Source organism: Capra hircus, chromosome 27 (genome assembly GCF_001704415.2).
Source record: "Capra hircus breed San Clemente chromosome 27, ASM170441v1, whole genome shotgun sequence".
Lineage (NCBI taxonomy): Eukaryota > Metazoa > Chordata > Mammalia > Artiodactyla > Bovidae > Capra > Capra hircus.
Window position 1 is genome coordinate 9,738,424 of NC_030834.1, and position 26,927 is coordinate 9,765,350.

The following is a 26,927-nucleotide window of genomic DNA, read 5'->3' on the forward strand; positions in this document are numbered from 1 at the left end:
GGAGATGCGAGGACTGACTGGGGGAGGATAGCAAGAGATCCTTATCTCTTGTTCCTGTGGAGCTGCCTTCTGTGTACTGTGCATTGAGAACCTGTTTTTTCTTCAGATCTCTTGGAGTCATGGCATGCTTAATTTATCCCAGATGCTTTTATTATTAATAATAAATTATCGGTGCATCTGCCGGGGCTAAAGCAGCTCTTAACTACCTTTCATTATGTCTTTGGTTGCCTGATACTCTCCAAAGTCAGTATCTTGATCATTTCAGGGAACTCTCTTGAGCTTTTGTGAAATTTGTAGCCATTCTTTTGTTTTTCCACTGTCTATTCCAGCAGGTCTGGTCGTTCTACCTTGTATCAGTTATTATTGGCCCAAACGGTTCATGGGCACAAAAAATGAATGCTTATTAGAGAAGCTACAGCAAAATAAACAATACGAGGCAAGGAACACACTCAACTCCAGAAGACATGGACTCTGACCGAGAGCAGTTATCCGATGCTGTGCTTAATGCTCATTGGTTTAGAGTGGGTGGTTGATGAGTTTTCATTTGCTGAGAGCAATATGACATTGCTCAATGGACTTGAGAAGCCAGGCCACACTCCATTGGCTAGGACTTAGTTACAGGTCCCATTTAACCTCTGAGGAAGTTGGGGAATGCTCTTTAAACATGCAATGGGTGCAGCAAATACCTAGGGTCATCTTTGCCACGTCAACCCCTCTGGTCCCCATCACAGTCTTCCTGTGGCAGGTGGAGAACATGCATCTCCTCTCTGTGGCGACAAACCCCAAGTGCTACCCAGTCACTGCCAACAGCTCAGATTTCAGGATCTCCAGGAGAGGGGTGGGTCTCCCTATCAGCTGCGGATGTGAATCCTGTTGGCTCGACAACCTATGACCAGAAGGACACCTCTTCTCCTCTTCACTTGAGAGTGATGAAGGCAGCGGAACATTTTCCATCAGGAAAAGGAAAAAAAGAAGGCAGAGTAACCACTAGTTCACAGCAGAGTTGGCATCCTGCCGTGCAGGCACTGGGAAGTTTCTCTTTGCAGGGAGTGGGGGAAGTTGCCCAAACAGATTCCGATCTTCGCCTCTGGGAGGGAGTTTCTTTTTCATTTTTTCCAATGACCCCTGGCTCTGCCCCCAGAGCACGTCCCTGTCTATCCATTGTCCTCCTGGTTACACGTGAGATGAATCCTGGATCCCCACATCCTCCTTGGGGACTGCCAGCATTCACAGCCCACTTCCTGCCTGAGATTGATTTAAGGCTTGGAGATCATTCAAAGCTTTTCTAATTCAAGATCATAACGGCTTTAGTAATACAGTTCTCTCAGTGATACAGAAGGCTTCTGATTTGTTTCCTTTCAGAAAGCTCTGCATGTCATAACCATACGATTTTTCCTAGACGTAATTTCAAGGCTGTTTATTTTATTACTTCCTCACCTCTGTGCCTCTATTTTTCAGTTTAATGGTGGCTACCCTGAGGTTATCTGAAAGTGGGTGGAAAGACCACATCCTTAATCTGATTTTTGCCACAGGCCTGAGTCACAACGTGTAACTGAGAAATCTCACAGAGTCTCCAACAGACGCAGTCTTTTAAAATGACAGAGAGGGAAGAGGCAAGGGCATGATAGGGGTAGGAGGTTAAGAGGTGCTAACTACTATGTATAAAATAAACAAGTGGAGTTCACTGGTGGTCTGGTGGTTAAGAATCTGCCAGGGGACACAGGTTCGATCCTGGGTCCGGGAAGATGCTACTTGCCGCAGGGCAACTAGGCTCATGTGGCACCACTACTGAGCCTGTGCCCCACAGCAAGAGAAGCCCCTGCAATCAGGAGCCTGTGCACCACAAGTAGAGAGGCACCCCCGTTCCCTGCAACTAGAGAAGCCCCGTGCGCAGCAGTGAAGTCCCAGCACAGCCAAAATATATACCTAAACAAACTTTAAAAAAATAAGCTACAAGTAAAAAGAAGAGAATAAGCTATGAGGATGTATTGTTCAGCACAGGGAACATCGCCTATGTTTTATAATAGCTATAAATAGAGCATGAGCTATAAAAATTTGAGATCAGTGTGTTGCACGCCTGAAATTAATAAAATATTGTAAAGCCACTATACTTCAATTTTTAAAAAAAAGTTGAAAAAAATGACATCTCTTACTTTGAAGTGACTAGAAGCAATTAGCAAATGACTTTTCCAACTCTTTAGGTCTCAAGTTTCTGGAATAGCTATATTTAGTTGATTTCTATTTGCTAGTGTATCAGAGACACATCATATTAATAGTTCTTGTAGCTGATTCTTTTATAGAAAACATGCCCAAACATCAATAACAGACAAGTAGACATTACCTGTTCATCTAACAAGGTAACATCTAACCAGGCAATCTCTTTTTTCTATCCTCTTCTAGTTCTTTTAGAATCTTAACCACCTCTGAGTGCAGAACCATCCAGTTCTTGCATCATAAGCTCCAGAGGCAGGTCGGCGCTCCAGAGTATTGTAGGCAGTAGCTTTGCCATTATTCTGTCACGAATGACCTGGATCCGCTCTATAAGTCCCCTTAACTCTCCACCTGCTAAGCCAGTGCCAAATATATATTTTTTTTGTTTAGGGTGAACCCCCATTTCTATCTTAGGCAAGGTAGGCTAAAATGCAGCCACAAAAATATCAGCATCTTAGAAATAAATGTTATGGTTGCCCATGTTGTAGCCCATTGTGGGTTAGCAGAGGGCGTTCTGTACCATGCAGTTATTTAGGACTAAGGTTGACCAAGGCTCCACCATCTTGGCTTCTGACAAAGATGACAGATAGTTGCTCTGAGTATCCAAGTCCAGCTGGCACCTGGGGAACTGATAGACAATGTGGGTGACTCTGCAGGACATTTCAGGGGCCAGGCCTGCAAGTGACAATGCCATACCCACTCAGCTTCTACTGGCCGGAGTTCAGTCCTGTCTTTTCTTCTGTCTGCATGCGAGGCTGGGCAAGGTGGTGTAGCTGGGTGCCCAGGAGGAACGTGAAGCCTGTCTGGTGAACATGCAGCATCGCCTCTGTGCACGACGTGCATGTGATGCTAGAGAGGGCTTGGTGGTTAGGGCCTGCTATGGGTTTGTTGGGGGTAGAGAGTGGGCGGGAGGAGAAAGAGGAAAAGAAAGGCTGCACATCCTCCAGGGAATGCTTTGGGCAAACAGACGCATAGGAGACCACGCTTGAAGCCAAGTGCCCGGGGGCCACTGTGAACTGGATGCCAACTTCATTTCCAGGCTGCGTGGAAAGCTGAAGCCACCGTGTGTCGTTTAAGAGACAAAGGAATATAATGCTACTAACTGAGAACGTTTTCTCCAACTCCTCTGACTTAATTGGTTAAGCACAGAGATGGTCTAGTTGGAGTTCGGCACCCCTGTCGGCTCTCAGCTGGTGTTCTGCACGCACTTGTGTGTCTGAAGGTGTGTTCCTGATGTATCTGTGGAGAGAGATGTACTCCACGTCCACCTGCTCCTCCATCATCTTGTTCCTCGTTGGAGTTTGGAGCCTGTGTTCTGAGCGGTGTGTCTGATTGTAGGCTGCTCCCCACTCTGCTCTGCCTTCTCAGCCCCCCATCAGGTCTCCCAGGCTCTGAGCTCTGGGCACCCTGGGTGGTGAGCAGCCCGCCCACCCCACACTCAAGGGTCTGGGAGCCATCCCAGAGGGGCGGCTCTCCGTCTGCAGGCGAATGTCAGGGATCTGCCCTGGGTTCAGCATCTGCTAAAGATGGATGTTTGAGAGAAATTTCTCTTTGCTCTCCCTTGTTCTTCTGCTTGAGAGGCCGCTTTGTCACCTGCCCCCCAACTCTGATCTTGTTTCATACTTTGCTTTATCCACCAAATTCAAGGCCACATCCAGCAACAGGATTCTGTGAGAGCCTTTCTTGTGCTCACTGTACCCCTGTATGCTATGTTGCTATTTTCCCTGTTTTATTTTAAATCTGTACCTCTCAATTATTTGCTTCATCCTTTTGCATTAGAGGTGGATGTTGTTTTGATATGATGTCTTAAAGTCCTTGAGGAAAATAGCGGGGGATAAACGTATTAATATTTAATCTTTGTTTTTAGCATTTTATTCATTTTTTGGAAGAAAGGGACAAATTTATAGGGCTCAAATTTTTTAAAATGTGGAAGGGTTCTTACACTTATTCCCATCTCTCAACTCCCCAACTCTCCATCTCAGGAGAATCAGAGGTGACTGATTTTCTTTGAAGTGATCTATGCATATCAAAGCAACTTAGTTTTTAAAATATTTTTATTGGCGTATAGTTGATTTGCAGTGTTGTATTAGCCTCGGGTATACAGCAGAGTTTCTCAGTTATATTAATGCAGGTGCATATGTGCTTTGTTGTGGGTAGTTACTTAGTCACGCCTGACTCTTTGCCACCCCATGGACTGCAGCCCACCAGGCTCCTCTGTCCTTGCCGTGCCCTCCTTCAGGGGATCTTCCTGACCCAGGGATCGGATCCAGGTCTCCCGCATTGCAGCCGATTCTTTCCCGTCTGAGTCACCAGGGAAGCCCACGTATGCATATATTCTCTCTTTTTATGATTCTTTCCCCATATAGGCCATTGCAGAGGATTGAGTGGAGTTCCCTGTACTGTATAGTAGCTCCTTTTTAGTTATTTATTTTATCCATAGCAGTGTACATACGTCAATCCCAAACTCCTGATTTCTCTCCACCCCCACCCCGCCCTGCACCACCCCTCTGTAGCGATTAGTTTCTTTTCTACATCTGTGACTCTATTTCCGTCTTGTAAATAAGTTCATTTGTACCACCTTTTTAAGATTCCCACATGTAAACAATGTCATCTGATATTTGTCTTTGACCTATTTCTCTCAGTATGCCAATCTCTAGGTCCATCCATGTGGCTGCAATTTGATTTTTCCTTTCATTTACTTTCTACAAATGCATGCTAGAGCCTCCATGTTTCATCTGCTTTAATTGTGGCTTAGATTCTCATGATACGATATCGCCACTTGTAAAGAAAACACCTGGCTGAATTGACTGATGACTCCTTGGCAGCCTTGATAAAACTCTGGTAGCAGGAAGATGCTCTCCGTGCACCCTCAGTGTGTGAAGCGAATGTCAGTTACTTTTCGGATCCTGGCTCCTACTGACTGGCTGTTGACAGTGACATGTTCTCTTCAAGTTTTCCATTCTCTGCATTCCCTTGAAAGCATATGAATTTCTGACTTCCGAGTCACTGAACCATCTGGGCTTGTGGATTTTTAGAAATATTTATTTATTTACCTTATTATTATAATTATTAATTTAACTGCATTGGGTCTTAGTTATGTCCTTCAGGGTCTTTTGTTTTGGTTCAGGGACTGTCTTTCTAGTTGCATTGTGTGGGCTCAGCTGCTGCGCAGCCTGTGAGATCTTAGTTCCCCGACCAAGGATCAAACCCATGTCCCCTGCATTGCAAGGCAGATTCTTAACCACTGAACCACCAGGAAAGTTCCTGGGCTTGCCAATTTTTAAAGAAGATATTAGCAGGCAGGGGATTCTTAAAGGTTGATGACCTAAGGAAGTGTGCTGGAGCCTTGCTCTAAGCCACGTGTTTTGCCCAGGTTTCTTCTGATGTTTGGAGAAGGTGCTGAGGGCATCACCCATGACTTGAGCCTTCTGCTTTAATTTTGAGTGGCATTTTTGTAACTTTGAATTCCATCCCTTTCCCCAAGGATCATCGTTACAAAGACATAGCTCCACCTACTCAGGCAGGACCCCTGCCTCCTTCAAACTGCCCCCTCCTGTCTGCAGCCCCTTGCTCGCCGTCCCATCCTTCAGGTTCCCTGGCCTCTGGGGAGGTCAATGCCTCCACGATGCCAGCTGCTGGGAAACCTCTCCCGTCCACACACTCCACTGATTCAGGTATAGAAACAGCTCTACCCTCACCTTGAAAAACCTACAGGCAGCTGCCAAGTGGTAGATTTCACTGAGACAATAGGTAAAATAGAGTAAAACTCCTTTCTGTCTCTGCTACAAATCCTCCTCATCCTGCACTGGCCTTGCAGTCCCGAACTTTGCCCTTCCCTAAGGATGTTTCCGGAGAAGGCAATGGCAACCTAGTATTCTTACCTGGAAAATCCCATGGACAGAGGAGCCTGGTAGGCTGCAGTCCATGGGGTTGCTAAGAGTCGGACATGACTGAGCGACTTCGCTTTCACTTTTCACTTTCATGCATTGGAGAAGGAAATGGCAACCCACTCCAGTGTTCTTGCCTGGAGAATCCCAGGGAGAGGGGAGCCTAGTGGGCTGCTGTTTATGGGGTCCCACAGAGCCGGACACGACTGAAGGGACGCAGCAACAGCGGCAGCAGCAGCAGGGATGTTTCCCCATCTTCCAGTTCCAGAAATCTGACTCGACCGCTGTTTTCATTAATTCCTTGTAGCTACCACCTTACTGGTAGTACACGTCCCTTCTGGAATCGAAACCCTTTCAGGTTTGGCCCTCGATGATATCTCTCATCTTCCTCGCCAGTTTCCCTGGGCCCTAAAGCAGCCCCCTCATTTAACTTGGGGGATGCTATGGGATTCTGTCCCTTGCTTTAAAGCAGTCGCTTCTTTTTCCACTTGGTAGAAACTACCATGCTCCCTCGTGGCCCACCTGCTAAATTCCTTATTTCGTACTGGTGGAGTGAGTTCACTTGGCTCATCTTCAGAGCAGGCAGAGCTGCCCTGAGATAGAAAGAGGGCTTCTGGTGTTCTCAAGGTCCGAGGCTGCCTTGTAGGGATAATCTTAGCTACATCGCTTTACCCGGGCATCCGTCTAGAGTCCAGAATTTAGTTCCCCCTCTTACTCTGAGAAGGCTAGGCGTCCTCTTTCCTTTCACTGACACTTCTTATGCCCACTTCCCCTGCATCCACATGGGTAACCGTTTTATTAGGGTTGACATGTTTTTTATTTGTATTATGTTCTTTGAAATGTATATTGCCTTGTGGCTGTGTATATTTTATTTACTTATTTGTTTATTTTTTAATTATTATTGGAGTATAGCTGCGTTCAGTGTTGTGTTAGTTTCTTCTGTACGACAAAGTGAGTCAGCTCTTTGTGTACAGGCATCTCCTCTTCTTTTGGATTTCCTTCCCACCTAGGTCAACACAGAGCACTGGGGAGAGCCCCCTGCGTGGTACAGGAGGTTCTCATTCGTTATCTGTTTCACAGATAGCATCAACAGTGTGTAGATGTCAGGCCCAATCTCCCGACTCATCCCCCCGCCCCCTTCCCCTCCTTGGTGACCCTGTGTTTGTTCCCTATGTCTGTGTCTCTATTTCTGCTTTGTCAATAGGCTCATCAGTACCAGCTTTCTAGATTCCACATTTAAGTGATATTGTGTGATATTAAGTGTCTCTCTTTCTGACTGACTTCACTCTATATGACAGGTTCTAGGTCCATCCACATCTCTGCAAATGGCACTATTTCTTTCCTTTTATGGCTGAGTAATGTTCCATTGTGTGGTCTTCCCAGGTCGCACAGTGGAAAAGAGCCCAGCTGCCAATACAGGAGATGGCAAGAGATGTGGGTTCAATCCCTGGGTGGGAAAGATCCCCTGGAGGAGGAAATGGCAACCCACTCCAGAATTCTTGCCTGGAAAATCCCACGGACAGAGGAGCCTGGTGGGCAGCAGTCCATGGGGTCGCACAGAGTCGCACATGGCTGGCTGACTGAGCACAGCACACACGGCATTCCGTGGTGCACACACGGTATTCCGTATACACGTGGGTCGCACACGGCTGGCTGACTGAGCACAGCACACACGGTATTCCGTATACACGTGGTGTATATGTACCATGTCTTGATCCATTCCTCTACTGACAGACATTTAGGTTGCTTCTTTGCCTCGGCTCTCGTAAACAGTGCTGCTCTGTGAAGTTTGGCATAACTTTTATTCTAACGTGGTTTGAGATTTATGGGAAAGTTGCAAATATGGTATGCAGTGCTGTGGTGAACCCTGACCCCATCCCCCCTGCTATTAACGTCTCGAGTGACTATGGTACCTTTGTCACAGCTAAGAGACCAAGATTGATGCATGATCTTTATTTTATAATGTGCATCGTCAAGTATGAAGTCCATTCTTTATTCAGATTTCCTTAGTTTTTACCTCATGTGCTTTTCCAGCTCTAGGATCCTGTCCAGGATTCCACGTTACACCTGGTCATAGAGTGTTCTTAGGCTCTTATAAGTGTGATAGTTTCTCTGGCTTTTTTTTTTTTTTTCATTATGTGTTTATTTGGCTGTGCCGGGTCTTAGTTGCAATGCGTGGGATCCGGTTCACTGACCAGGACTGGAACCTGGGCCCCTTGCATTGGGAGCAAGGAATCTGAGTCACTGGACCACCAGGGAAGGGCCCGACTTTCATTGTTTGTGGTGACCTTGATAATTTCTAGGGTTCCTGGCCAGACGTTTGGTAGAAGGACCGGCCGTGGATGTTTGTTTGCTGTGCTTCTCATGGTGAGAGGGGTTGCTGGTTCTTCGTGGGGAGGATCCCAGACGTGAAGTGCTGGTCCCGTCACATCATTTGCAGTGTCTGGTTATCAAGTGGCTGCGTCCCTGGTGATGGTGACCTTGAGCTCCTGGCTCTGGATTCTGTTCGTATATTTCTCCACTGCAAATGTACCCTTTCCTCCTCTTCTGTGTTGCGATCTTTGGAAGGAAGATATTATGCACGGTGCAGACATATATTCTTAATGGCATCACGATGTGAGCTTCATTCTTCTCTTGCTGTTATGTTCAGCAGGATGCATTTAAGTATCATCTGTGCTGCTACATGTATGTCTAATATCTTCCCTCTTCCTGCTGCTCGACACTCTTTAGTGAGCATCTCTCATATTTTGACTTTTCCATTCCTTCAGGGGTGGATACTTAGATTGCTTCCAGTCCCCCACGCACACAAGTGATGGTGGACAAACATTCTGAACCATGTTTCCTAAGGGACCTGTGTGAGCGTTTTTCTGAGCTGGACATGCAGGCCTACAGGGCCCTTGTGCCTCAGAAGCCCCGTTATCTCTTACTTTCACTGAGCCTCACTCAGGGAAGAGTTGGCATGCTCTGGGTCCCCCAGCCACATTTCTGACAATAACTGGTTTTGTCTGGCTTTCTCATTTTGTTCTAGTCTAGTTGCTACGTGATATCTTGTCACATGAAATTGCATTTCTCTAATTATTATGAAGATTGAACAACTGTTTGTATACATTCTAGCCCTTTTAAAAAATACAAAAGTATTAAAATTTTTATTAAATGCTATAAATCAATAGGCTCAGAGAAAAATAACAGCAGTGGATAGTGAAAAATGCACTCAGTACAATTCATTATCAATTTCACGTTTGGCCATGTTTTTTACTAGTTTTCTGTGCACAAAAGATGTATTTCCTTGATAATTTGAAAGAACTAATAGAAAGAATTCATTCTGAAGGTTTTTCTTTTTTTAAAAAAATGATTTGGTAACCTTCCATTTCTTGGCTATGAATGATTATTGCTCTATTCAGATTTTGCTGATTTTCTCAAGTCATTTTATTAAATTAATTTTTCCTAGAAGATTCTCTGTTTTTAAAGACTGATTCTTATAGATGGAATTAAATAGACCTCTACCACAATTAATTATTCTTTTTTCTGGCTGTTATAATAGCTTTATATAAAAAAGCTTTTTATTTTATATTGGAGTGAACAGCAAAGGGATTCAGCCATACATATGCATGTATCGATTCTCCCCCAGACTCCCCTCCTGTTCAGCCAACCACAGAACACTGAGCAGAGTTCCCTGTGCTCTGTAGGGCCTTGTTGGTTTTCCATTTAAAATGTGCAGTGTGTACATGCCCATCCCAAGCTTCCTAACTATTCCTACCTCCAATCTCCTCCCCAGCCCCATGCAAGTTTGTTCTCTAAGTCTTTGAGAAACTGTTCTACTGAAGTCAGGCAGAGAAAGAGAAACAGCATATGACATCCCTTATATGCAGAATCTAAAAAGATATTTAGACATTTTTCGATAGAAATGAATTTTAAAAAAAGCAGAAACAGATTCACAAACTTTTTAATTAGCCCTTTTGCTTTCCTTTTCTTGTTGCTGATTGCTTTTCCTATCGTCAATTTTTCTATCGGTATTCTTGTATTTTTCTTTTTGATTTCCTCATATATTCCTCCTTGGGTTTGGACATTGGAAATACCTTATCCCATTCAGTCATCCGCCTGCCAATGCAGGAGGCACTGGGGACACAGGTTCTATTCTTGGATCAGGAAGATCCCCGAGAGAAGGAAATGGCAACCCACTCCAGCATTCTTGCTGGAGAGTCCCCTGGACAGAGGAATCTGGCAGTCTGCAGTCTCTGGGGTTGCAAAGAGTTGGGCATAACGTAGCACTCATGCGCATGACGCATATTCAGTCATCTTCTTATCATGTCTGCCCTTGATGTCCTTTGTTAATTTTATTTGTTGAACTTGTTCATTTTTATGTGATACATTTAATAAACTTTTTCCTCTGTGTTTTCCTTAAGAAATTGTTTCATTGATTGGTCACAAAAGCATTAAGTATCCCAGCTCCTATTAATCTGACACTTCTGTTTTCACATTCATGCCTTTAACTCTATTTGGAGTCTGCCTTTGTATCACGTATAAGGTGCGAATCAACTTTGGTTTTCCTCCATACAGTGAGCCACTCTTCCTACCACCATCTACGGTCCATTCATTCACCATGGTGTGGCTCAGTTCAGTCCAGTTGCTCATTTGTGTCCAATCTTTGCGACCCCACGGACTGCAGCACGCCAGGCTTTCCTGTCCATCACCAACTCCCGGAGCTTGCTCAAACTCATGTCCATTGAGTCAGTGATGCCATCCAACCATCTCATCCTCTGTCGTCCCCTTCTCCTTCTGCCTTCAATCTTTCCCAGCATCAGGGTCTTTTCCATTGAGTCAGTTCTTTGCAACAGGTGGCCAAAGTATTGGAGTTTTAGCTTCAGCATCCATCCTTCCAATGAATATTCAGGACTGACTTCCTTCAGGATGGACTGGTTGGATCTCCTTGCTGTCCACGGGACTCTCAAGAGTCTTCTCCAACACTGCAGTTCAAAAGCATCAATTCTTCAGTGCTCAGCTTTCTTTGTGGTCTTTATGATGTGGTTGGTGTTACCTTTATCATCTGTTCATTTTCCACACATGCTTGTCTCCAAACCAGACCTTTCTATTCTGTCCCATGGTTCTGTCTATCCAGGCCAGTCAGTACAGGATTTAATTACTGTGAGTTGGTGTCGTGTCTTAATGTCCGAGAGAGACCAGTCGCACTTCTTTCCTCTTCCGTTGCAGAGCTGTCTTGGCTGGTTAGGCAGTGTCCTGTTGTGCTGTTCCTATTCATGCTTGACTAAGTGTACACACTCAGTTGAAATTTTGACTGGAATTCCATCACATTGAAGAGTGAATTTCAACAGAATGTGTACCTTTATAGTATCAAGTCATCTTAAAGCAGGGGTATCTATCCATTTATTCAATTTACATTACAGTTTCAGTGAAATGTAACTCAATGCATTATTGACCAGGGGATTTTTTGCAGAAACTAATACCTGTGGCATTAATATGTCTCTGGTCAGTAATAGGTTTCCCTGGTGGCTCAGATGGTAAAGCGTCTGCCTGCAATGCAGGAGACCCAGGTTCGATTCCTGGGTCGGGAAGATCCTCTGGAGAAGGAAGTGGCAATCCACTCCAGCACCCTTGCCTGGAAAATCCCATGGATGGAGGAGCCTGATAGGCTACAGTCCATGGGGTCGCAAAGAGTCAGACACGACTGAGCGACTTCACTTTCTTTCACTGGTCAGCAGTGGGTTAATAAACACAGAACCTTTGAGCCTGTATGCAACTGCTGGGTAATTTACCTCTCCATGATTATTTATTCCCTTCTATTCTTCTGTCAAGTTTTAATCACTCCTCTTCAACTAAATTGGAATTGTGATGAGGACTAAGGGTTATGCTTTTAATTTCTTCTCTCCCCTCTCACTGTGTTTGAACCTAGAGGGTCATAATGAATGGCAGTTGTTATTTTTTTTAAGGTTAATTGATATGCAGGATAAATACCTTAGAGAAGGTAATTTTTTTCCTGGCCTCCTCGTTTACAGTTTTGGTCTTTGATTTTCCCTCTTTACTGATTTTCATGCTTTTCTTTTGTTGGCTCCCCTGGGTGAGAATGTCTAATGTGGCTTTGTAACTGTAGCTCATACCTCTCCTGCTTATGGAGTGAGGCTGAGCACTTTTTTTTTGCAGAGTGGTGCATTCCCTCTTGGGTTGAGCGGTGTCACTTAAAACTCAGCTGTGTCAGTAAGTGACGGTGAGTCTTCGGCTTTATACAACTGCATTGCCAACCATTAGAAAGGTGTTAACATTTATTGCCAAGCTGTCTCTTAAATATCCTGTAATAAAAAGCCAGTGAATGCAGTCTTTTTTTCCCCCTCTAATTTCATCCTCAAGCTGCATTTTCATTACACATCTTCTTTTCAAAGTGCTGTAACATTTGTTATGGAAACCTTTATTGTTTTAGGTGCTCCCGTGGTAGTCTTCTTTGATTTAGAGAACAAAAAAAGTTTTAGTAAGAGAAAGTCATAGTAGATGCTTCTTTCTTTGGCTCATGGCATGTTGGGCCCCAGCCCTATTAGCTGTTCGGCTCTGTTTGCTCTTTAATTTCTTCATGATGATCCAGAAACGTGGTTGGACCTGCATCTTTGCTGCTGCAGCTGCTGCTGCTGCTAAGTCACTTCAGTTAAATCCGACTCTGTGCGACCCCATAGACGGCAGCCCACCAGGCTCCCCCGTCCCTGGGAGTCTCCAGGCAATAGTACTGGAGTGGGTTGCCATTTCCTCCTCCAATGCATGAAAGTGAAAAGTGAAAGTGAAGTCGCTCAGTCGTGTCCAACTCTTAGCGACCCCATGGACTGCAGCCTACCAGGCTCCTCCATCCGTGGGATTCTCCAGGCAAGGGTACTGAAGTGGGGTGCCATTGCCTTCTCTGCACCTCATCTAAACCCACATAATAAAGATGTATGATAATGAGGTTGTCCAAGTTGAAAAGCTGTTTGAATCTATGTCACCGTGCAAAGAATTTATCGTGTTATTTGCTTTAGGGACTATCTGTAATGAGAAGGCAAGACCCTGTTTGGAAGAAATAATTCAAAACTGGATAAGCTGAGGGCACTAAAAAGTGTGGTAGCCCTTGGCCCTGGGAGTTGGAGAACCCGGATGTCTTTGGAACGGCATGGCATGTTGGAGATGACACACGGGGGCATGGTGTTTATGGACTAATCAGTCTGCTGATTCTGTTGAGGTGGAAACAGAAGTTAATCTGAGGTCACTGGGCTTCTGCGACATTTAGAATTTCCCTTGAAATGTTTTCTGAGTGAAGGAATACCAAGTGTATGTTTATTACAGTAGCACCTTAGACACCAAAATGTGTTTGCTCAGGAAAGCAGTCTTGCAGCTGAAATATTAATGTGGCAGAGATAACACATTCTCTGTTTAATAAAAATGCAACTTCACGCTGGGTGGTAAAGACCAGGGCTATCCCCTCAGTCTTGGGAAGACGTGAAACTCCAAGCGCATAAATGGCTTCATGCCCACTCCACACGCCCGGACTTCCAGGGGTTGTCTCCACAATTCAAGAGGTCTTATTCTGCCCTCTGGAAATGTTCATCTGGGAAACTGCGAAACCTCTTCAGCTTGCTTTTAATGCTGTTTAAGACACACTGGTCCGTGCTCTTATATTTGGATCAGCCAAGAGGTGTAGGATTCTAAGAGGTGGGTGGCTCACTGCACTTTCTGAACATCTTCTTCTAAGTCAGGAGCCTGGTGATGAACATCTCTGCTGTGTAAATGCGGCGTAATCGTTTCTATTTTCCTCCTCTACGGGGAACCCGAGATGAAAAAGACAGAGCTCTGACACTCATTTGGATAAAGTAGAAATGACAGCCATACAGATGAGAAGGTGAGGGAGTGTTAGGCAAGCGCAGGGACGTGTTATTCATCAGCGATTTAGGGTGACTTGGTTAGAAAGAAAATTCAGTTGGACTTCTTCTTCTCTAATGAAATGTGGAAACTAAACTACCTGTGTCTTTTCTCTGGACTAGATTTGTACATTTTGTATATTTAAAAATTAAAAGGGAGAAATACAGTTGTGTACTAGAACAAAAACCTCATTATGGCAGCATGTTTCTGAAAATTAAGGTCACTCAAGGTCACACGTTAAGAAGCCTTGCGTCTCTGACCTTGGACGCTTGTCCTGTGTATGCCTGTGAGGAAGTGCTTATTTCCTGTCTTTAGGAAAGAAAGTCGATTCAAATGCCCTGACTTAGAAAAAAAAGGAAAACCAGAAACGAAGCCTCGTGATGCCCTGTGTCTGCTTCTGTGGAGGTGGAGGTTGGCAGCTCTGAGATTCCAGGGAGCGCCGACACTGTTGACTGAACTGTCTGGATGCGAGACATTTCGGGCTTCTCACACATGGTACAATGATGTAATCTTGTGACCCTGCAAACATTTTTACTCTTCAAAAATTTTAATAATCATTTTAATGCATTTGTTTTGCCAGGTCTAAAGAGGAATCATGCTCCTTTTCTGTGGTTACACAAGATATTTTTTTATGGATTAAGACGTTAGATTATTAAATTACTGTTTCTCAGACAGGAATCATCAGATCCTTAAGAATACTATTCTTGTGGACACTTGCGAATTTCTTCTTTTACCTTGATTTGAGACACGTTGCATCTTACAGCCCACAATTCAATTACTCCTTTGGGGGCTTCATACTTTTAAATTGCTATTGAGTTCCGTGGTCTCCAGATTTGGTGAACTGATGATTTAGATGACTGGATGATCATTCGACTGATGGATCTAACCATTGATTTTATCTGTTTTCCAAGTAGGTTGGTGCTGTTTTAAAATTTTTCTTTTATACTTTTATGTGTTTGACTAGCTGACTTTCTTTTATATGTTGAAATTGAAAACCACTTAAGAGAGGCTTCAGAGACCTCAAGAGAAAGCTCCAATGGTGAAAGCAGTAGATCTATGAATTTGGAACAAATTAAAAAAAAACCAATTTGTTTCCATTCTTGTTTGACTCTGGTCCTCTTTTTCCATTAGATATCAGAGATAAAATATCTGTCTCTGTTGTATGAGAGAGAAAAACAGAATTTTTGATGATCTGTTTTCTTTCTATCTATTAATATCTATCAATCAATCAACAGAAACAGTCAAAGAAAGGGATGTGCGTGTGTGTTCAGTTGTGCCCGACTCTTTTCGACCCCATGGGCTGCAACTCACCAGGCTCCTCTGTCCATGGGATTTCCCAGGCAAGAATACTGGAGTGGGTTGTCATTTTCTTCTCCAGGGGATCTTCCTGACCCAGGGATCAAACCTACGTCTCAGGTGTCTCCTGCATTGGCAGGTAGATTCTTTACCACTGGGCCACCTGGGAAGCCACAGGAAGGGATAAGCTAGATTAGATGCTAATAAAGGTAATTTGATCCAATTGAGGAGAATCTGGTCTGAAAAAAAAAAAAATCCCTTGAAATGGTAGAAAGAGTTTAGAAATCCGGAGTGCAGAAGGAGGTCGGGATGGAGGTGATCTGTGCACCAAAGTGCCTCTAATTTTAGCTGCTATTTTATTCACTGAAAAAACACTGGGCTGGCCCGGGATCAAACCCTAGGAAGTAGAGTTGAGAAGCAGCAAGGCAGTAAAGAGAAGGGGAAATACATCTCAGCCAAGTGCTGCTTTGGGAAAGTGAGTATGAATTATCTACTTTGTCAACAAAGTTTTCCTGTCAGAGCCAACAGAAGTTGGGAGGGATCCGAACCATGAGGAACATCGGCGGAGAACCTCATGGCTCTAAAATGGTCTGAATGTGTGCCATGTTTGGAAACTCAAGGCAGCTCTTCCAGGTGGAATCAGTCAGGGAGCAGAGACGTTGATCGGTTTCTAAGTGTTCGGCTTTTCAGCAGCATCTTTCTTTTCAGATAGTTTGCAACAGGGTTTGAGAAACCCTGCCCTCTGTGGGTTCTCATGCATTAACAGCTGGTGACCAGGACCTTGGCATCATGTCCTGAAGGTTGGCACGACCACATCCCACTGTGTGGCTGGGTGAACAGTTGTCAGTGGAGGAGGAGAACCAAATAGAAAATTCTCCCTGAGAGGCATGTGGGACATGAGGCTGCATATCGGGTCTCTGAGTGGAGCTGCCCTGGTGCATATTTGGATTTAAAGTTTTCTGAAGGGCTTCCCTTGGGGCTCAGCTGGTACAGAATCCGCCTGCAGTGCAGGAGACCTGGGTTTGAATCCCTGCGTTGGGAAGATCCCTTGGAGAAGCGGAAGGCAACTCACTCCAGTATTGTGGCCTGGAGAATTCCATGGACTGTATAATATAGTCCACGGGGTTGCAAAGAGTCAGAGACGACTGAGAGACTTAAAATTTTTTTTTTCTGAAGACGTGCGCAGCTTTAGAGGAGGTGAGGAGACGAGCCAGGGTCATACCTCCTGTAGACGCCCCCTCTCTAGGTGCTAGCTGAGCCCTCCTGTCTCCCTGCTCTGAAGCTGAGGGTGACAGTCAAGACCCGGGGGAGGGAGAAAGCCTGGGACACCTGACACCCTCCCCTAGGAGCTCACCCAAGGGACCTGCCAGTCCCCAGCACTCCCCAACCTGTTTCCCACCTGGCACACCCCTGGAGTCACAGCACGCTCATCACACCCTGAGGATGCTGCCTGACGTGCCCCCCTCCCCAAGCTCCTCTTGATGGCAGCGCTTCCATTCACCTAGGACCTGGCACTGCCCCGGCCTCCACATGGGTCATCGCGTGTCGTTCCTTGAAGGACTCTCAAGTGGCAGATGTCGCGATTTTAGCCTTTTCCTCTGAGGAGAGTCCTCCTGGGCTTTCCTGGTGACTCAGATGGTAAAGCGTCTGCCTGCAATGCGGGAGACCTGGGTTTGATCCCTGGGAGGGGAAGATCCCCTGGAGAGGGAAATGGCAACCCACCCCGGTACTCTTGCCTGGAAAATTCCACGGACAGAGGAGCCTGGTGGGCTACAGTCCATGGGGTCACAAAGAGTCAGACATGACTGAGCAACTTCACTTCTTTCTGAGGATGCTGCTGTTTAGAATAAGCTGCATAGTTTGCCTGGGTGCAGGACTCGGAATCTGTTATGTGGGGAGTTCCCCAGATGCCACCTACTATGATCCTAGCACGCTCCCTCCTTCCTCTGAGAAGGGACAGCTGACGATGCCGTTGAATTCAGCTGTTGTCTTCAATGTAGCAAGCCTGGTGCTGTGCTTTTAAAATGTGCCAGGCACTGAGCACTAGAATGCATGTGCTTGGCTGTGTCTGACTCTTTGCGACCCCATGAACTGTAGCCCACCAGACTCCTCTATCCTGGAATTTTCCAGGCAAGAATACTGGGGTGAAATGCCATTTCTGTCTCCAGGGGATCTTCCTGACCCAGGGATCGAACCCGGGTATCTTGTATCTTCTGATTGCAGGCAGATGTCCCATTCTGTTGTTTTCCTCTATTTCTTTGCATTGATCTCTGAGGAAGCCTTTCTTATCTCTTCTTGCTATTCTTTGGAACTCTGCATTCAGTTCAGTTCAGTTCAGTCGCTCAGTCGTGTCCGACTCCTTGCGACCCCATGAATCACAGCACACTAGGCCTCCCTGTCCATCACCAACTCCCGGAGTTCACTCAGACTCACGTCCATCGAGGCAGTGATGCCATCCAGCCATCTCGTCCTCTACCGTCCCCTTCTCCTCCTGCCCCCAATCCCTCCCAGCATCAGGGTCTTTTCCAGTGAGTCAACTCTTTGCCTGAGGTAGCCAAAGTACTGGAGTTTCTGCTTTAGCATCATTCCTTCCAAAGAAATCCCAGGGCTGATCTTCAGAATGGACTGGTTGGATCTGCTTGCAGTCCAAGGGACCCTCAAGAGTCTTCTCCAACACCACAGTTCAAAAGCATCAATTCTTCAGCACTCAGCCTTCTTCACAGTCCAACTCTCACATCCATACATGACTACTGGAAAAACCATAGCCTTGACTACATGGACCTTTGTTGGCAAAGTAATGTCTCTGCTTTTGAATATGCTGTCTAGGTTGGTCATAACTTTTCTTCCAAGGAGTAAGCATCTTTTAATTTCATGGCTGCAATCACCATCTGCAGTGACTTTGGAGCCCCCCAAATAAAGTCTGACACTGTTTCCACTGTTTCCCCATCTATTTCCCATGAAGTGATGGGACCAGATGCCATGATCTTCGTTTTCTGAATGTTGAGCTTTAAGCCAACTTTTTCACTCTCCTCTTTCACTTTCATCAAGAGGCTTTTTAGCTCCTCTTCACTTTCTGCCATAAGGGTGGTGTCATCTGCATATCTGAGGTTATTGATATTTCTTCCGGCAATCTTGATTCCAGCTTGTGTTTCTTACAGTTCAGCATTTCTCATGATATACTCTGCATATAAGTTAAATAAGCAGGGTGACAATATATAGCCATGCTTATACCTTTCCTTTTCTCCTTTTTTGCTTCTCTTCTTTCCACAGCTATTTGTAGGGCCTCTCCAGACAGCTATTTTGCTTTTTTGCATTTCTTTTCCATGGGGATGGTCTTGATCCCTGTCTCCTGTACAATGGCACGAACCTCCGTCCATAGATCAGGCACTCTATCTATCAGATCTAGTCCCTTAAATCTATTTCTCACTTCCACTGTATAATCATAAGGGATTTGATTTAGGTCATACCTGAATGGTCTAGTGGTTTCCCCTACTTTCTTCAATTTAAGTCTGAATTTGGCAATAAGGAGTTCATGATCTGAGCCACAGTCAGCTCCTGGTCTTGTTTTTGTTGACTATATAGAGCTTCTCTATCTTTGGCTGCAAAGAATATAATCTATCTGATTTCAGTGTTGACCATCTGGTGGTGTCAATGTGTAGAGTCTTCTCTTGTGTTGTTGGAAGAAGGTGTTTGCTATGACCAGTGCATTTTCTTGGCAAAACTCTATTAGTCTTTGCCCTGCTTCATTCTGTATTCCAAGGCCAAATTTGCCTGTTACTCCAGGTGTTTCTTGACTTCCTACTTTTGCATTCCAGTCCCCTATAATGAAAAGGACATCTTTTTTGGGTGTTAGTTCTAACAGGTCTTATAGGTCTTCATAGAACAGTTCAATTTCAGCATCTTCAGCATTACTGGTTGGGGCATAGACTTAGATTACTGTGATATTGAATGGTTTGCCTTGGAAATGAACAGAGATCTCTTCAAGAAAATTAGAGACACCAAGGGAACATTTCATGCAAAGATGGGCTCGATAAAGGACAGAAATCGTATGGACCTAACAGAAGTAGAAGATATTAAGAAGAGGTGGCAAGAATACACGGAAGAACTGTACAAAAAAGATCTTCAAGACCAAGATAATCATGATGGTGTGATCACTCACCTAGAGCCAGACATCCTGGAATGTGAAGTCAAGTGGGCCTTAGAAAGCATCACTACGAACAAAGCTAGTGGAGGTGATGGAATTCCAGTGGAGCTATTTCAAATCCTGAAAGATGATGCTGTGAAAGTGCTGCACTCAATATGCCAGCAAATTTGGAAAACTCAGCAGTGGCCACAGGACTGGAAAAGGTCCGTTTTCATTCAAATCCCAAAGAAAGGCAATGCAAAAGAATGCTCAAACTACCGCACCATTGCACTCATCTCACATGCTAGTAAACTAATGCTCAGAATTCTCCAAGCCAGGCTTTAGCAATACATGAACCATGAACTTCCAGATGTTCAGGCTGATTTTATAAAAGGCAGAGGAACCAGAGATCAGATTGCCAACATCCACTAGATCATGGAAAAAGCAAGAGAGTTCCAGAAAAAACATCTATTTGTGCTTTCTTGACTATGCATAAACCTTTGACTGTGTGGATCACAATAAACTGTGGAAAATTCTGAAAGAGATGGGAATACCAGACCACCTGACCTGCCTCTTGAGAAATCTGTATGCAGGTCAGGAAGCAACAGTTAGAACTGGACATGGAACAACAGACTGGTTCCAAATAGGAAAAGGAGTAGTCAAGGCTGTATCTTGTCACCCTGCTTATTTAACTTCTATGCAGAGTACATCATGAGAAACACTGGGCTGGAAGAAACACAAGCTGGAATCAAGATTGCTGGGAGAAATATCAATAACCTCAGATATGCAGATGACACCACCCTTATGGCAGAAAGTGAAGAGGAACTTAAAAGCCTCTTGATGAAAGTGAAAGAGGAGAGTGAAAAAGTTGGCTTAAAGCTTAACATTCAGAAAACTGCGATCATGGCATCTGGTCCCATCACTTCATGGGAAATAGATGGGGAAACAGTAGAAACAATGTTAGACTTTGGTTTTTTGGGGCTCCAAAATCACTGCAGATGGTGATTTCAGCCATGAAATTAAAAGACACTTACTCCTTGGAAGAAAATTTATGACCAACCTAGATAGCATAGTTAAAAGCAGAGACATTACTTTGCCAACAAATGTCCATGTAGTCAAGGCTATGGTTTTTCCAGTAGTCATGTATGGATGTGAGAGTTGGACTGTGAAGAAAGCTGAGTGCCGAAGAATTGATGCTTTTGAACTGTGGTGTTGGAGAAGACTCTTGAGGGTCCCTTGGACTGCAAGCAGATCCAACCAGTCCATTCTGAAGGAGATCAGCCCTGGGATTTCTTTGGAGGGAATGATGCTGAAGCTGAAACTCCAGTACGTTGGCCACCTCATGTGAAGAGTTGACTCACTGGAAAAGCCTCTGATGCTGGGAGGGATTGGGGGCAGGAGGAGAAGGGGACGGTAGAGGATGAGATGGCTGGATGGCATCACGGACTCGATAGATGTGAGTCTGAGTTAACTCCGGGAGTTGGTGATGGACAGGGAGGCCTGGCGTGCTGTGATTCATGGGTTCGGAAAGAGTCGGACAGGACTGAGCTACTGAACTGACTGAACTGAATGCCACGTGGGAAGCCCTGGGGCCCAAGATCAGAGGGTGAATGGTCACTGCCTGGGGCTCCTAGAGCACAGGGATGGCCGCGTGAGTGGTTGCTCTACATGTCAAATTGCCCCAGGGGTTAGGTCTGACCCACCCTGACCCCTGGACAGGGGCTGGGCTCTGTTGTGGATAGGGCATGGCAGATCGCTGGGTGGGACTCACCGAGGGGAGGTGAGCGGGCTCAGGAGTTTTCAGCAGTTAGACTTGGGGAAAAGGCAGCTCCAGGCTGAGGGCACAAAGCTGCAGAGTCAGAGTAAAGATGAAAGGTGTGCAGCCCGGCTTTGCTGGAGTGCAGAGCACTGCAGTGAGCCCCAAAGTGGAGATCAGGGGGTCGGCCGACCCCCAAGGTGAGCGGACCCTGCGGGGCTGGAAGACTTGGGGCTGGCGTGACTCCTGGCTGGGGCGGGTCTGTTTTTCAAGCAGAGTGGGTGGGTCTTTGGCCTAGAACTTCATGCAGCTTTATTGTTATTGTTCAGTTGCTCAGTCATGTCCGACTCTTTGCGACCCCATGGGCTGCAGCGAGCTAGGCTTCCCGGTCCTTCACTATCTCCCTGAGTTTGTTCAAACTCATGTCCATTGAGTTGATGGTGTCATCCAACCATCTCATCCTCTGTTGTCCCCTTTTCCTCCTGCCCTCCATCTTTCCCAGCATCAGGGTCTTTTCCAATGAGTGGGCTCTTCACATCAGGTGGCCAAAGTATTGGAGCTTCAGCTTCAGCATCAGTCCTTCCAATAAATATTCAGGACTGATTTCCTTTAGGTTGGACTGGTTGGATCTCCTTGCTGTCCAAGGGACTCTCAGGAGTCTTCTCCAACACCACAGTTCAAAAGCATCAATTCTTCAGCACTCAGCTTTCTTTATGGTCCAGCTCTCATATCCATACATGACTACTGGAAAACCATAGGTTTGACTAGACAGAACTTGGTCGGCAAAGTGATGTCTCAGCTCTTCAATACGCAGTCTAGATTGGTCATAGCTCTTCTTTAAAGGAGCAAGTGTCTTTTAATTTCTTGGCTGCAGTCCCTGTCTTCAGTGATTTTGGAGCCCAGGAAAATAATGTCTGTCACTGTTTCCATTGTTTCCCCATCTATTTGCCATGAAATGATGGGATTAGATTCCTTGATCTTAGTTTTCGGAATGTTGACTTTTAAGCCAGCTTTTTCACTCTCCTCTTTCACCTTCATCAAGAGGCTCTTTAGTTCCTCTTCACTTTCTGCCATTAGGGTGGTGTCAACTGCATATCTAAGGTTCGCTTTCCAACCCCCAGACTGGATTCAAGGAAGAAGCAAAAGGCAATAATGTGAAAGCTGCTTCAGGCGTCCAAAGCCAGGCACCTTTGCCTCCCGTCTGGGCAGCAACTGTGTGGGGAGGAAGGAGACACTGTTCTCATTAGTGCCGTGAGGCAGAAGTACAGGTCTGCAGTTTTCAAAGTTTTCTTTGTCTTCTTTTTTCTTTTTCTAAATACCACCAAGACAGTGACAAAGGGCCAGGTGAAATTCCAGGGTGGTGGTGAGCAGACAGCGTTGTGAATTGCTCTGTGAATTGCTGATTTAAGCACTTGCTCTTTACCTTCGCCTGAGCTAAATGGCACACAAAGACGCATCCTGAGATGGAATATTAATGTTCTCCTCATTTCAGCAGTGATGTGAGTAAATCATGTAGGGACCACGCCCCTAAAGGGAAAGGGTAGGGGAGGGTGGAGGCTGCCGTAATGTTTGGGCGGAACAGAGCGGTGTTGATGTCTCCTCTCCCTCCGTGTGTTTCGGAGCTTCGGCAGGTGCATGTTCCACGGGAGGTGCGCTCTGGCTGCCTCGACCTTCCTTTCGAGGCAGGTCACGTATGGTGTAGAAACTTCCCCTTCTTTATAGACTCACCCATCTCTGCCAGCCGGAGTGAGGTTGTTCTGGGGAGAGAGAGTGCAGCATAAACCTCTCCATCGCCTCACATGGAGTTGCTATTTGAGACTCAAAGTGAAAGGAAGTGTGGGACTTTCCTATTGGTCCAGTGAGTAGGACTCCGTGCTCCCAAGGAGGGGGGCCCAGATTCGACCCCCTGTCAAGGAATCAGACCCCACATGCCGCAACTAAGACCCGGGGCAGCCAAATAAATAATGGACATTTTTTTTTTTAAAGGAAATGTAGAAAACGCAAAAGTCATAGCCACATTTTTAAGTACTTTTTTGCTTCTCAAGTCTATTTTGTAATAGGGACGGATGAGAGCCTGTGTAAGCAGCGTCTTGTATCAACTCTAAGATACCAGTGATGGTGGTTTGGCATGCAAAGCATCACTCCGGGTGCTCAGGAATGCCATCAGTTTGTGATGTGCAGAACAGAGAATGTTCGTTATGAAGCATGGGGCAATTCTTATATGCAACATTAATGCAGTGGATTGTATCCAATAAATCTGGGGAGAAAGTTTGTCTCTGGAGCCCAAGAGCCTCAGCCCTTTAAATCAATACTGCTCTCCACTGAAGATTTTCCCAGTTGATGGGACAGCTTCCCAATGGATGTATCAGTGCAGCCAGTGAAAGTAAAAAGGGAGCCTCCCCCTAGGGAGGAAGCAGGTGTGACCCTAAATTCTGCCCTCAGCTTAGGAAAAGCCGAGCTCTGCGTTGTGTCTCTGTAATTGTTAATTCTAAAGTTAGCGAAGTTGGTGAGAAATCACACTAAAGAGCAGTTTGGTAGTCTGCTGATTGCGGTGTGTCAGAAGGGGACCTTGCACCTTTCAAGGCCTGATGGGTTGACGCGGTGGGCTCTCTGTGTTTTTAGGGTTCTTGTGCAGAAGTACCTCTTCACATGAGGGCAGTGCAGGGACAGTCACACCATTGGTGGTGGCTGCCCAAGAGGTCTGTCCTCGGGTCAGGTGCTGTGATGGGAACACCTCCATAAACATGGCCCAGGTTGGGACTTGCAAGGCGAAAAGGCTGGGTCCAGAGTAGATACACGACTGGGGGCCCCGAGGGTGACCGCTATGGCAGGACTGTGAGCTACAATTGCTCAGGAGTCCTTAATGAGCAGATGCAGAAAAAGAAGCTCGGAGGACTCCTGGTGGCTTTGTCTGGGCTTCTAAGCCAACACCAAGTGCTTCTGCATCAGACACTTTCCCTTTTCGGATCTTCCAGCGCCCCGGCTCCTCCTCTGCTGTCAGGCTGATGAGGGTCCATTAGCTGCTATCCCTCAACCTCCCTCCTGTCCCATCGACAAGTTCTTGTTTTCCCTTTGACATAACCATTGTCAGGCTATCACCCAACAGGTCTGTGATGACAGCTGTCCATCTGGGAACTTCGCTGAGACAGACCCCCAAGAAGAGAGAGAACAGGGAATATGGGCGTGGTACCGGGATGAGGACACCTGTGTCTTTAGGAAAGGGAAGGATCTGGGGACACGACGTTTCTGTTTTGAACCACCGAATTTGGCATCCTGATGCCAACAGCATACACTCAACCTGTGCGTGCTCAGGCCCTCAGTTGAGTCAGACTCTTTGCGACCCCGTAGACTATAGCCTGCCCGGCTCCTCTGTCCATGGAATTTTCCAGACAGGTTGCCATTTCCTCCTCTGGGGCATCTTCCCGACCCAGGGATCGAATGCACATCTCCTGCACTGGCAGGTGAATCCTTCACCACCGAGCCCCCCGGGAAGCCTACACACTCAGTGACGAGGCAATGAAAGCCCTTAAGAAGAAGCCTGATGTAGACGCCAGACTGATGAGCCCTAGCAGGTTGTGCATGGGCTGGTGAAATGCCACACATCGTGTATATTTCCACTCGCGGTGCCCCAGGTTTGAGTAAATATCCACACTGCAGACAGGCCCTCCTCACTAGTGTGTTGAGTGAAAACATCCCTGCATCTTGAGTCCCGGCAGATCCCAATGCCTCTCATCAGCTCCTGGTATAGAGAACTGTTTCCCATCTAGGCTCTTGAGGGCAGTTTCTTCCTTAATGTTTCCTGACCTCCCGATCAAGCTGCCGAGTTTCATTAGCTGAGTATTGTGTCATGTTAGGGACTTCCAGGAAAGGATCACTGGGTTTTATTTAATGATATTTATGTTTCAGTTCAAAAAACATGGTTAAAGGTAAAATAAAAATAGCCCTTTGACCTCTCCTGGATCAGCCCACAGATAACTAATTCCAAGGGATTTCTTTTTGGTGAAATGGGCCATTCAGTTCAACCGAATGAGAATACAGGAGAATGGGGAGAAATAAACATGCTTTGTTTTCCATGGATGGAAGGGCTTCGGGAATGTACAGATCTGGGCAGAAAATACACGAGTGCATGCTTCTATCAGGATTACAAAAGGAAGGACCGGTCTGTCACACTTTCCGTAAAGGAGGTGACAAGAGGCATCCAGAGGGATGGTAATGTCAGGGGTCACATCTCAGGGGACCCTTCAACCTTGAGCAGTCTGAGGGTGAACAAAAATGACCCAGATAAAAATAGAGTGGTCCCTGTCCTCCTGGACCTGCTGGTTTGAAAACACTGGGGACACTGCTTGTCACCAGCTATTCATTTTATTTGGAAATGTTTGCAAGTGTTGGACTTCTTGGCATGACTTGGAGATGAGATTAAACGTCACCAGAGCTTCAGAAACACCACCCCCCCCCCCAAATGGAAAATTTGTGATGCTTGAAAGGAAGCAGCAAATTTCGCAAAAGGATTTCCAGGCTGCTGTGAAGTCATGCTATTAGGAAAGGAAGGTCAGCCTTAGGCAGATTGGAAAGTCGGTGGAGCGTGTCTCTGGGACTTGTCTGAGCTCCTTCAGGGCCCCTTCTGCAGACATTAAGGCTGCCTTTTGCCCCAGGTGCACACAGCCTGTGCGGGCTTTTTCTCCTTGAGCTCACCTGTCCTTTAGTCTGTGTATTTGACCATGAAAGTCAAGGTGCATTTTTTTTTCTTTTAAAATTAATTGACTCATTTTTTAGAGAAGTTTTAGCTTACCAAAAAAGAAAAAAAACTGAGCAGAAAGTACAGAGTTGCTGTATATTCACCTCTATTTCTCGTGCTCCTCGCATCTTGCACTGGTGTGGTGCATTTGTTATCATCCATGAACCTATCAGTTCAGTTCAGTCACTCATTCGTGTTCAACTCTTGGTGACCCCATGGACTGCAGCACCCCAGGCCTCCCTGTCCATCACCAACTCCTGGAGCTTGCTCAAACTCATGTCCATCGAGTCAGTGATGCCATCCAACCATCTCATCCTCTGTTGTCCCCTTCTCCTCCTGCTTTCAATATTTCCCAGCATCAGGGTCTTTTCCAATGAGTCAGTTCTTCGCATCAAGTGGCCAAGGTGTTGGGGCTTCAGCTTCAGTATTAGTTCTTCCAATGAACACTCAGGACTGATTTCCTTTAGGATGGACTCATTGGATCTCCTTGCAGTCCAAGGGACTCTCAAGAGTCTTCTCCAACACCACAGTTCAAAAGCATCCATTCTTTGGCACTCAGCTTTCTTTATAGTCCAACTCTCACATCCATAGATGACTGCTGGAAAAACCATAGCTTTGACTAGATGGACCTTTGTCAGCAAAGCAAAGTCTCTGCTTTTTAATATGCTGTCTAGGTTGGTCATGGCTTTTCTTCCAAGGAGCAAGCGTCTTTTAACTTCATGGGTACAGCTACCATCAGCAGTGATTTTGAAGCCTGAGAAAATAAAGTCTGACATTGTTTCCACTGTTTCCCCATCTATTTGCCATGAAGTGATGGGACTGGATGCCATGATCTTCGTTTTCTGAACGTTGAGTTTTAAGCCAGCTTTTTCACTCTTAACTCACCTTCATCAAGAGGCTTTTAGTTCCTCTTGGCTTTCTGCCCTAAGGGTGGTGTCATCTGCATATCTGAGGTTATTGATATTTCTCCCGGCAATCTTGATTCCAGCTTGTACTTTATCCGGCCCAGCATTTTGCATGATGTACTTTGCA

The 26,927-nt window shown here is 45.7% G+C and overlaps 1 protein-coding gene and 1 non-coding gene across 2 annotated transcripts in view; both read left to right on the forward strand.

Annotated features, from left to right (window-relative positions):
- The window catches only part of ZMAT4 (zinc finger matrin-type 4), a 315,794-nt gene that overhangs the window by 85,042 nt on the left and 203,825 nt on the right, over positions 1-26,927 (forward strand). The gene's annotated exons all lie outside the window — the stretch shown is intronic.
- On the forward strand, positions 11,597-11,668 carry TRNAC-GCA. The gene has a single exon. It is a non-coding gene; the product is annotated as a tRNA-Cys (tRNA).